The 13267-nt window shown below is 40.5% G+C and overlaps 1 protein-coding gene across 9 annotated transcripts in view; it reads right to left on the reverse strand.

Moving 5' to 3' along the window:
* ODAD2 (outer dynein arm docking complex subunit 2) overlaps positions 1 to 13267 on the reverse strand; it is a 205819-nt gene that overhangs the window by 138497 nt on the left and 54055 nt on the right. The window lies entirely within an intron of this gene.

Genomic DNA, 13267 nt, shown 5'->3' on the forward strand with positions numbered 1-13267 from the left:
CAATGGCCTAAATACATCTTTTTCTGTTTTTGAGGGAAGACATCTTTAAATTATATTTATTATCATTTGCTAGTCATGGCTTTATATTGCTATATATTATATATATATTATATGTGTAGGTAGATAGCACAAAAAAATGGAAATTATACTCAAGCTTCCCACCTTCATATCATGCAAATGGACACATGCCAATCCTCCTATAAATTCAACACAATATGCTTATTTTAAAATAAGAAACTAAAGTGGGATCTGTAGAGGGTGAGTATCAAAAAGTGATGAAGGAAATGTTTAGCCTTCAGAGACTCTACTTGCTCCCTTCCAGAATACTCCCTCCACGTCTCTAAAAGTGCTCTGAACGACATTTCTGCTTTTCCTTCTAATTTTCCCTCTGGGTAATCTAGGCTGTCTTCTATATTCAAGATTAAGTTTAGAATGACAAGAGCCTTAATTTTATTACTTACATTTAAAATAATAAGTTTTGTTCTTAGAGCTTTTAGCATCTTTTTCTCAATAACAAGAGAAATTTTAATGCCACCAATTTTCCCACAGTTGGTTTTAAAACATAAAGCACTGCGTCCTCTATCATTACTCTCAGTGTCATGAACCCCTGTTTGGGACACAGGACCCCACACACCAGCTCCTCCGGTCTCTCTCTTAGAAAAGGGTAAATATTTTATAAACCGTAAGAGAGAATCTAAATATTAACCATAATTAACTAAGGAAAATAACATAGAAAAAAGAAAAGCAAAGAAGATAAGAGAAACAACTCATTAAACAAGGCTCTTTTTCTGAATTTAAATGGTGAAAAGGAGGCAGAAAGTTCCTTCCAGGCACCTGCAGGAACAGAGCTGGGTTCTTAGGTTAAAGGCTGGACAATGGAAGCTGCGAGCCTCAGATCAAGAGGACTCATCAGGCAGTGGCTTCAGACTCAGCGCAAGCAGGAGTCTGAGCAGGAAGCAAGTAGTTGTCCACCAACGTGTCCGGCCCCAGTCAGGCCAGGAAAGTCCTTCCCACCAGGTCCAACTCCCTGAAGGTGAATTTCTGTCCTGCTATTCCCAGTCATACATGATAGGGAAACTTCTTGACTCCTTATTCCTGCGTCTAGTTTCTTTGGTAGCAGTTTTCTGCTTAGACATTTAGCACCAGCTTGGCTTCCTCTTTCAAGTTCTTTTCATTTTTCTCTTGTAGAGTATTTCCACCTTTTGAGTTTTACTTCATTATTTACACTATAACGGATGACATAAACTTTTAAAAGTCATGTAATTGCAGCTGATGCCCAAAACATAAGATCTTGTATTTTGCTGAGCTATCTTTAGGCCAATTTTGAAACCAAATGATGGAAAATATACATTTATCATTGAGAAGTTAGATCTTTATAGAAAAAAAATTTTTTCTGTAAATCATCAGCTTTTTCTGAAAATCTGGAAACATATTCATAGGCTTGAGGGATTTTTTTAGAACAGTTTTTTATGAGGGAAAGTTAGTTTTTCCACATTTCAGGATTTACTTCTACTCTTGTCACTGACCACATTCCCCAAAGGATTATAAATCTTTCAGAATGAATACCAGCGGATGGGAGCCAAAATATTCAATGTACAGAGCCACAAACGTTAGCCAATTGCTATTCTTTAAATACCAGCTATGTCGAAGGACTTTCAAATGTCCATTCTACTTTGACCAGACGCCATAAACATCTTACTGAAGAGAAGTAGTACAAATATGCAAATATGCTCCTTTTAAATTAAATCTCCCCTGAGAATGTAATTAGTTGCCAATACTTATTTTCACATTTTATCACGTATTTACATTTGTGAGGCTTTTTAAGAGCTGGAGAAAAACATAGTAAAGTATTATTTTACTAGCTTCTGAAGGGTTTTGAAGAATGGTTCCAATAAGCTTTTCCACGTCTTGAATTAATGCAATTCCTTTGCTAGTTGTCCTCCTTCCTCTCCTGCTTCTTAAACATCTCCAACCTCTGCTGGCCTTCAGATATTTTACAGTTCATGCTCCTTTCCATGACTAGCAGGCCCTCATTCGTGGCTGCAATCACACTTCAAACACGCCAAGACTGGGTGAATATTGCTTCTTACTTTTCTCAAAATTTCTTCTTAAAAGGTGAATAGAGGATTTAAAATAATAATAATAATAATGTTTTCCTGGACTTAAATAAAATTTTTGAAATAAATATTACCCCATCCAGTAGAGAGTAATATCCTCCCTTACTGTTGATAAAGAAGTAATACATATTATCTAAGTTGAGATGAAGAATGTATTCAGGAGTAAAACAGAGAGAAAGCTGCCTGAAATCACTTTTGTATTCTTTCATTGAACAAATTTGCTTACTATTTACTTAGCTACTTGCCAAGTCTGATGCCAGGCCCTGGAGACATCCTGGGAAACAAAAACAGACTTGGGCTCTGATTTTATGGAGCTCACAGTTTAGTAAAGAAGAACTATTTTAATTTTCTAAAGTCCAGTCCAGTAAACGGAAACTTTAAGTCTGAGCAGTGCCGTAAGGGAGAGGGGCACAGGGCCAGGGAAACCCACACCAGGGAGGCTTTAACCGGGCCAGGGGGCATCAGGGAAGGTTCCCCTGAGGAAAGAATGTCTGGGCTGAGGTCTGGACAGAAAGCAGGCTCAGGTGATTCATTAGGCGCTGTAACAGCTTCGAGTAACCCAGTTCAGAAAAGGACGCCAGAGTTGGCAGATGGCACTGTGATGGCAGACACACTCACAGGGTCATCCTTCCTGGCGTCCTGTGAGACCCAGGGAGACAGCACGGTGGGCAGGGGTGGCAAAGGGAGCACAGGTCCCTCTGTTCCTGTCCCCACCGTCCACAATCAGAAGGCGGCAGGTGAGACCTGGTGTGTGGTGACGCAACCATCACAGCCATCCAACTGGCTTCCAAGGTCCTCAGCAATTTTTCCTCCAAACATGCCACTCACCGAGCGAGAGCCATGATCCCTGCCAATGACTGTTTATTAATGATGACGGGGGGCAGGCACCCAGTGCGGAGCTTGGCTCAGAGACACTCCTCGTCTCTCAGGAGCAGAAACGGTCAAGAGTCAGAGCCCCGAGTGAGTAGCACAGAACCACGTAAGTTGAGGTAGTAAAACATATCGCTTTGCCTTCTGTTTATTTGCAGACAGATTTTATGCTGAGATTTGGCACTCATAAACCTGGGCCGCAAGAGATGAGACTCAAAAGGAAACTGCACGGAAAAAGAGAAAATACTGTTCCAGAAGAAAGAAGAAATTAGGCTCAGATTGTTGGACTGCAGGCTTGCTAAGAATTTTATTTTATTTTTTGGTCAGGAATGGTTAAGGAACAATGCAAGGATTCCCTACGCATTCTTTTTAAATCACCATGGAACATTTACAGAAATTGATGATTTACTGGAATGTTACTGCAATGAGGAAAAATCTGTAGGAAATGTAACAGTCTTTCCAGAAAGATTCACAAGAATGAACTGAATAATTATGATAATTAATAAAAGTAGCTCAGTAAAGTGACTGGATACAAAGGCAATATTAAAAAATGAGTAGCTCCCCATACATTGAGAATAACAAATCAAAATATGTAATTTGAAAAAAGTTTCCATGCCAGTATTGGCAAAATAATAGTAGTAAAAATATCTATGAGCGCATCTCACAAGAAATGTGTTGCAAATATATCCAGGAAAAGCTATGAAGTTTTACTGAAGTATATTAAAGATTAAATAAGTGAATGGTCATACCATATTTCCTAATAGGATAATTCAACATTATTAAAACTGTAATTTATCCAAAAATAATTTACAAATTAATGTAAGCTAACCAAAATCCTAGCAGCATTTTTTAGCTTTTTTAAAAAAAACTTGGTTCTGGACTCATTCTCAAGATGATCTGGAATGGAAAACATGCAAAAAGTAGTTTAAAATATTTTAAGAAAACTCTCTGGCCAAATATTTAGATATACCAAAGCTATAATAATTAAAACAGCATGGGAACATCCAAATAAATCAATGTAGAAAGATCTGGATACAAACTCTTAAAGTGAAAGGACAATATTTGATGAAAGAAGCAACTCAGATCACTGAAGGAAAGAGTGGATGAACCTGTCATCTGGCTTTGACAAATTGAGAGAAATTTGCACATGACAAAGGATTAATTTGCATCAAGAATCAAAAGACATCCACACAGGAAAACAGGCAAAGTACACAATACAACTACTTGACATATATGAAAACTGTATCAATTTCACTAACAATCAGGAACATACAAATTCACGTAAGATACATTTTTCCCCCTATAAAACAAAAAAAGACTCCGGATTAAAATTTATAACAGTAAATCTTAATCCTATGTGAGTAATTTTAATACCCTGGGGAGATTTTAAACACTATCAATGCCCAGACCCCATTCCAAACCAATTCAATCCAAACTTCCATGAATGGTACCTGGGCATCAGGTCTTTGTTTTGCTAAGAGCTGGGCTGATTTCACTGTGTGTCTGAGGTTGTAAACCTTTGATGTTATTACTGCTGCTGCTGCTGCTGCTAAGTCCCTTCAGTCGTGTCCGACTCTGTGCGACTCCATAGACGGCAGCCCACCAGGCTCCGCCGTCCCTGGGATTCTCCAGGCAAGAACACTGGAGTGGGTTGCCATTTCCTTCTCCAATGCATGAAAGTGAAAAGGGAAAGTGAAGTCGCTCAGTCATGTCCAACTCTTAGCGACTCCATGGACTGTAGCCTACCACTCCTCCGTCCATGGGATTTTCCATTGCCTTCTCCAGATGTTATTACTGATAGAGTGTAAATGGATGTTTACTTTCTGAAGGGAGTTATCAAAAATTTTTTATGTGGTTGATTACTTATCATTATATTTCCCTCTAAAATAAAATAAAAGAATGCAGTACTTCTTCAACTTCACTGTGCATATATTCTTTTTTAAAAAACACATCTTTACTGAGGTATAATTGATATGCAAAAATAGTACATATATTTGATGCACACAATTTAATGAGGATGGACACATTCATATACCTGTGAAACCAGCACCACAATCAAGACAATTAATATACTCATCAACTCCCAAAGTTTCTTTATGACTCCCCATTTTTTGTATGCTAATAGAGCATGGCAACCCACTCCAGTATTCTTGCCTGGAGAATCCCATGGACAGAGGAGCCTGGCAGGTTAAAGCCCATGGGGTCACAGAGTTAGACACGATTGAAGCAACTTACATACGGCACAACACAATGTGAGATCTCTCCCTTACATTTTTTAAGTGTAAATAGCGTTGTTAACTGCAGTTACGATGTTACAGAACTTGTTCACCTTGCATAACTGAACTTTTACACCCGTTGAACAACAACTCCCCATTAGAACTATCAACATTTGAAATGTGCACACTCTTTCACGCAAGCAATTCTATTTCAAACAATTCATCCTATGGAAATACATACAACGTCCAAAGCATACATAAAAATATTTGCGGCTGCATCGTTAGAACAAAAATTGATTTGGGGAGAAAACCTAAAAGGTTATCAACAAGGGACTTGTTAAATTACTGATAAATGTATACTGAAATACTATGGAGCAATTAAAAGGAGTAAGGTAGATATGAAAGATCACCATGACATAGTATGAAATATTGAGACAAAAGTTACAACGTAGAATCACAGTCTGACTTCATTTTATGTATAAAAATTACATATGTGTATGTATATACACAAACTTCTGGAGGGTGTTCACTTTTATTCTTTTGCATGGCTTGAATAGGTACAATGAGCATACGTCAATGTGTTATTTTATAATATTCTAAATACAGAGGAGATAAAGGATGGACCAGAAGAGGAACACAAGCCTCTGCCAGGCTCTTTGTGTCATGGAAGTATCAGCAGGGCATTGCCAGCCAGACCAAGAGCTGGATTAGGATCCACAGCCCGTGCCAGCAGGAAGCTCAAGGGCTAGTGGATGAAAAAGGGACAGAGGATTTCTAGACATATGTGAAATGAAACACCATTTATACCAAATCTGGTACCTCTTACTCCTCAACCCCTACACTTAGAAATTCTTCAGCCTTCAAACTTCTGTAACATGTGTTTTTAACCCAAAAAAGTAAAGCAATCCACTGGATTACATAAATTGGGAACTAGACAAAAACTTCTTTTCTCTATTTAGCCTCTCAAATAACTTTGGGTTCGAGGCATGCTTTGAGAAATAAAAAATATTGTTGTTGCAAACACATCAGTCAGCAAATTCCCTAAACAGATCTGTTACATTTTCAGATCATTACACAAAACTGCCTTCAATATCAATATTCTTTCTAATCAAAAATCATATGAATTGCTAGATGGCAGTGTGTATGCTCTAATTATGCTCTAGCTGGACTAGTTAGTGGTACATGTTTTTGAGAGAATGAATAGAGTTAAACCTTAAGAGACCTCCCTGGAGATTTTTCATATTGTCATTTTTCAGTAGTTAAGTGGATGTGATTGCATAATGCAAGCTAGGGGCCATATACATGGTTGTGATTCAATAGTGTATTTACCATACCCATATAGTTATCTTTACTTTTTTTTTTCCACTCTTTTTTATTTATGATTGCCCTGAGGCAAAGCAAGTTTAAAGCTCAAAAACTGAAAACAAGTTACTGTTGTATCTGTAGAGCTCAGAGGGTGAGGTCCCTTCACCACTTCCACCGTATCTTCTGCTATAAAAATAAAAGATGACTAATCCTTTCTTCGGAGAAGGCAATGGCACCCCACTCCAGTACTCTTGCCTGGAAAATCCCATGGACAGAGGAGCCTGGTAGGCTACAGTCCATGGGGTCGCTAGGAGTCAGACATGACTGAGCGACTTCACTTTCACTTTTCCCTTTCATGCACTGGAGAAGGAAATGGCAACCCACTCCAGTATTCTAGGGACGGCAGAGCCTGGTGGGCTGCCGTCTGTGGGGTCGCACAGAGCTGGACACGACTGAAGTGACTTAGCAGTAGCAATCCTTTCTTAGTGGGCATTATACAAGTTACACACATCTCAATCTGAATAAGTAAAATTCTTACACTACACTATTTAGGGGTTTCTCTAGTGGCTCAGACAGTAAAGAGTCTGCCTGCAATGCAAGAGACCAAGGTTTGATCCCAAGTTGGGAAGGTCCCCTGAGGAAGGGAATGGCTACCCACTCCAGTATTCTCACCTGGAGAACCCCATGGACAGAGGAGTCTGGCAGGCTGCAGTTCATACGGTCTCAAAGAGTTGTATACAACTGAGCAACTAACACTTTCACGTCACACTATTTAAGAAAATGTAAATGCAGACCCTACTGAGTAGGAATTTCATTAGAAAATGGAATTGAAATATCTTCTGATGACTATCAGGTAACTTTTTTTAAAGTCCTCCCATTCTTTCATCTTGGAGACTGTTTTTAAAATCAACTCATAACAGTGTCAAAACATATGTATTAACTTAAAGCATATTTCTCAGGAAAGTGGTATTAATTTTCCTTCTCAACTACTGGAGTTTATCTGGATGCATAAGCAGTGACCGCTGTTTCCCATTTTTGGAAGATTCTTTTTAATAATAGTAACACTGCACTGTCACATTCTTCTCCATCTCTTTAAGTAAAAACTTAGTGCACTCTGATACTGCCTCCCAAAAATGAACACTGAATTCCTTTGTGCAGAAGTAGTCCATGCGTAACTAGTCACTTACTCAGAGTGAAAGAAAACCAAACAGGAGAGAAAATAGGAGTGTTCAACAGTGAGGCCTTTGGGTCTCCTGGGCTCTGAGCTTCTGGACAGAGGGACAGAGCAACCAGGCAACGAGCAATAACCATAGACCCTGGACGCCTTCCCGGCCCACAGCCACTTTCTGTGTGGCCTGGAATGAAGTATTTCTCAACTTTTCCACCAATGAAACAGGGATCACACTACCTGCCACTCCATCCCCAAAATCAAGTAATGGGAAAGGAATTTAATTAACTGTAATTGATGCAAAGTACATCAAAATTCCTCTGATGAAAAACCATACAACTCCCAGCTTCCACTTAGGAGAACTCTCTAACCAATGAAGGTCGTGTGTGTGCGTGTGTGTGTGTGTGTGTGTGTGTGTGTGTGTGTATGTCTATGTGCGTGTCTTAATCAATTCGTGGAAGATCATGCAGGAACTAAGCCCCACAAAGACAGTCTTTAACAAAGGTTTTCAAGTCTGAAAATGTCTTTGCCAAGAATACTCCTCCAGAGGGGAAATCGAAACATTCCAGGAAAAGAGCCTGGAAAGTCTCTTTGCAAGCCTCCTGGGATTTCTGATGTGACATCCTCTATTAATAGATGTTGCACTGAAGTAGAGCCCTGGTCACGGCTGAGCTGGGGGAACCACCAAGTATCTTCACGTCTCATGGCCTGAGGATTCAGAGTTTGTGGATACATAACAGAAGAAGAACCAGCAAGATCCTTGGCCCACGTGAAAGGTGAAATCAATACAAGTTTAATCACATAGAATAGATAAATTAGTTGCTAGCTCTCACCAACACATCATGGATGGCGGGAAAGGATTAATATGTGATACCTCGCCATGATCATAAGCTGTCACTCAGCAGTCCACGCCAGCTACTCTCCACTGAGTGACCTGTGATCAGATGCCATGGTCACCTTTCTAGAACTTGGGAACAAAGTTTGCCCCACCATCATACTCCAGGCTGATACCACATTTCTGAATTTAAAAAGCCCTTCTTTCCCCAGCCTTCATATATCTAGCTCTTCACAGTGTTAACATGTAAGGAGTTATCAATTGAAGGGAAAACAACTTTAAAGTACACATTTTTTTCTCTTATTGCTTCAAACTTTAATTTTTTTGTCTTCCTTTAATTAATCTTTTTAATCCACTAACTGGTTTCATAAAATTACCAAATAAAATGTTAACATTTTTTAAAGATTTTTTTTTTGATGTGGACCATTTTTAAAGTCCTTGTTGAATTTGTTACAATATTGTTTATGTTTTGGTTTTTTGGCCACAAGGCAATGCAGGATCCTAACTCCCTGACAAGGGATCAAACCCACACCTCCTGCATTGGAAGGTGAAGTCTTAACCACTAGACGGCTAGGGAAGTCCCCAAATGTTACTTTCTTCAAGATTAGAAAAAAAAAGACAAAAAAGCAATCCGCTTATAAGGTGGCAAACTAATATTTAAAGGCTTCCATTTAACATAAATATTTTGATTCATAAACACTGTGTTAGTTGTATGTGTTAATTCAAGTGCTATAGTTTCTGATTAGCTTGTTAAGAGGACACGTTCAATCATGAATAAAAAGACACAAACAGGCCCATCTGCTCCACAGTTTCCTAAGCCTTTCATTCCTCCACCCCATTTCTGACGAATAATTGGTGTGTCAACCCTTTATTTCCAACTACCGTATGGACCTATTTAGGTATTTTGCTCTCTCCAAACTTAATCTGCACCACCCCAGACCCTCCTGACAAACTGGTCTGCCTTCTCTCTTGGCCCTTTCCTGGCTGCTTCCAAGAACACTACCCCATTCCAAGGCCCCAGCACTCTCCATCAGGGCCACACGTCACTGACTTCCGCTCTTTCCACTAGGATTCATTTTGCAAACCACCTGCTGCTGAACTCAGCTTTTTAAAGCAATGTTTTTATCTGCCTGCTTTCCCAGGTTGGACTCTGATCAAAATCTCAGGTGCAGAAACAGTCATCCTGCAGGGGGGAGTTATACTTGGGGAAGTGGCCCTGGGGAATACACCCCGGATTCCTCCATTAGGGCTGCAAGTACTCAAGAATAAGCCCAGAGGAACAAAGCACTTTCCAGTAGGGCTCCAAATCTGCTTGATAATGTCATCCCAGATGAGCCTGGGGCTACGGGGGCAGAGGTCTTATCCTCAAATGACATCCCTCCAAAATGCCCATAGGGTAGATAGAGCAGGATTCTAGACCCAGCCTCTGAGATCCCTTCCAGCTATCTAAAAGTTCACCAACCATTTTCTAGTCTCCTCTATGTTCTCTTGAATTTCCTGATCCTATAGTATTAAATTCCATACTCAAACCACCTTCAACCCAAAAAGAAGTGGATTCCAACAGGCTTTCAACTCTGGATCCAGAAATTCATTCTTCAGTTTTAAGGATACTTACACCAAGGCACGTCCCACGTCCGAGGTCAGGGACGGCGGCCGAGAGGAGCAACCCCACGTCCAAGGAGCGGCGGCTGCGTGGATGCAGGAGGGCCGAGAGGAGCTACTCCACGTTCAAGGTCAGGAGGGGCGACCGTGAGGAGATACCCTTCATCCAAGGTAAGGTGCAACGGCTGAGCTTTGCTGGAGCAGCCGTGAAGAGATACCCCAGATCCAAGGTAAGAGAAACCTAAGTATGATGGTAGGTGTCGCAAGAGGGCATCAGAGGGCAGACACACTGAAACCATAATCACAGAAAACTAGCCAATCTGATCACATGGACCACAGCCTTGTCTAACTCAATGAAACTAAGCCATGTCGTGTGGGGCCCCCCAAGACGGATGGGTCATGGGGGAGAGGTCTGACAGAATGCGGTCCACTGGAAAAGGGAATGGCAAACCACTTCAGTATTCTTGCCTTGAGAACCCCATGAACAGTATGAAAAGGCAAAATGATAGGATACTGAAAGAGGAACTCCCCAGGTCAGTAGGTGCCCAATATGCTCCTGGAGATCAGTGGAGAAATAACTCCAGAAAGAATGAAGGGATGGAGCCAAAGCAAAAACAATACCCAGCTGTGGATGTGACTGGTGATAGAAGCAAAGTCCAATGCTGTAAAGAGCAATATTGCATAGGAACCTGGAATGTTAGGTCCATGAATCAAGGCAAACTGGGAGTGGTCAAACAGGAGATGGCAAGAGTGAAAGTCAACATTCTAGGAATCAGTGAACTAAAATGGACTGGAATGGGTGAATTTAACTCAGATGACCATTATATCTACTACTGTGTGCAGGAGTCCCTTAGAAGAAATGGGAGTAGCCATCATGGTCAACAAAAGAGTCCTAAATGCAGTACTTGGATGCAATCTCAAAAATGACAGAATGATCTCTGTTCGTTTCCAAGGCAAACCATTCAATAACAGTAATCCAAGCCTGTGTCCTGACCAGTAATGCTGAAGAAGCTGAAGTTGAATGGTTCTATGAAGACCTACAAGACCTTTTAGAACTAACACCCAAAAAAGATGTCCTTTTCATTATAGGGGACTGGAATGTAAAAGTAGGAAGTCAAGAAACATCTGGAGTAACAGGCAAATTTGGCCTTGGAGTACAGAATGAAGCAGGGAAAAGGCTAATAGAGTTTTGCCAAGAGAATGCACTGGTCATAGCAAACTGCTGCTGCTGCTAAGTCATGTCCATCATGTCCAATTCTGTGCGACCCCATAGACGGCAGCCCACTAGGCTCCTCCGTCCCTGGGGTTTCCCAGGCAAGAGTACTGGAGTAGGGTGCCATTGCCTTCTCTGGGTCATAGGAAACACCCTCTTCCAAAGACACAAGAGAAGACTCTACACATGGATATCACCAGATGGTCAACACTGAAATCAGATTGGTTCTATTCTTTGTAGCCAAAGATGAAAAAGCTCTACACAGTCAGCAAAAATAAGACCGGGAGCTGACTGTGGCTCAGATCATGAACTCCTTATTGCCAAATTCAGACTTAAATTGAAGAAAGTAGGGAAAAACACTAGACCATTCAGGTATGACCTAAATCACATCCCTTATGATTATACAGTGGAAGTGAGAAATAGATTTAAGGGGCTAGATCTGATAGACAGAGTGCCTGATGAACTATGGACAGAGGTTCGTGACATTATATAGGAGACAGGGAGCAAGACCATCCTCATGGAAAAGAAATGCAAAAAAGCAAAATGGCTGGCTGAGGAGGCCTTACAAATAGCTGGGAAAAGAAGAGAAGGGAAAAGCAAAAGAAAAAAGGAAAGATATACCCATTTGAATGCAGAGTTCCAAAGAATAGCAAGGAGAGATAAGAAAGCCTTCCTTAGAGATCAATGCAAAGAAATAGAGGAAAACAATAGAATGGGAAAGACTAGAGATCTCTTCAAGAAAATTAGAGATACCAAGGGAACATTTCATGCAAAGATGGGCTTGATAAAGGACAGAAATGGTATGGACCTAACAGAAGCAGAAGATATTAAGAGAAGGCAAGAATACACAAAAGAACTGTACAAAAAAGATCTTCACGACCAAGATAATCATGATGGTGTGATCACTCACCTAGAGCCAGACATCCTGGAATGTGAAGTCAAGTGGGCCTTAGAAAGCATCACTATGAACAAAGCTAGTGGAGGTGATGGAATTCCAGTTGAGCTCTTTCAAATCCTGAAAGATGATGCTGTGAAAGTGCTACACTTGATATGCCAGCAAATTTGGAAAACTCAGCAGTGGACACAGGACTGGAAAAGGTCAGTTTTCATCCCAATCCCGAAGAAAGGCAATGCCAAAGAATGTTCAAACTACCGCACAATTGCACTCATCTCACACGCTAGTAAATTAATGCTCAAAATTCTCCAAGCCAGGCTTCAGCAATACGTGAACCATGAACTTCCAGATGTTCGAGCTGAATTTAGAAAAGGCAGAGGAACCAGAGATCAAATTGCCAACATCTGCTGGATCATTGAAAAAGCAAAACAGTTCCAGAAAAACATCTATTTCTGCTTTATTGACTATGCCAAGCCTTTGACTGTGTGGATCACAATAAACTGTGGAAAATTCTGAAAGAGATGGGAATACCACCTGACCTGCCTCTTGAGAAACTTGTATGCAGGTCAGGAAGCAACAGTTAGAACTGGACATGGAACAACAGACTGGTTCCAAATCGGGAAAGGAGTATGTCAAGGCTGTATATTGTCACCCTGCTTATTTAACTCATATGGAGATTACATCATGAGAAACGCTGGGCTGGAGGAAGCACAAGCTAGAATCAAGATTGCCAGGAGAAATATCAATAACCTCAGATATGCAGATGACACCACCCTTATGGCAGAAAGTGAAGAAGAGCTAAAGAGCCTCTTGATGAAAGTGAAAGAGGAGAGTGAAAAAGTTGGCTTAAAGCTCAACATTCAGAAAACTAAGATCATGGCATCTGGTCCCATCACTTCCTGGCAAATAGATGGAGAAACAATGGAAACAGTAGCTGACTTTATTTTTTTGGGCTCCAAAATCACTGCAGATGGTGATCACAGCCATGAAATTAAAAGATGCTTACTCTTTGGAAGGAAAGTTATGACCAACCTAAATAGCATATT

This window comes from Giraffa tippelskirchi, chromosome 13 (genome assembly GCF_054371585.1).
Source record: "Giraffa tippelskirchi isolate mGirTip1 chromosome 13, T2T-mGirTip1v1.2.pri, whole genome shotgun sequence".
NCBI classification, from domain to species: domain Eukaryota; kingdom Metazoa; phylum Chordata; class Mammalia; order Artiodactyla; family Giraffidae; genus Giraffa; species Giraffa tippelskirchi.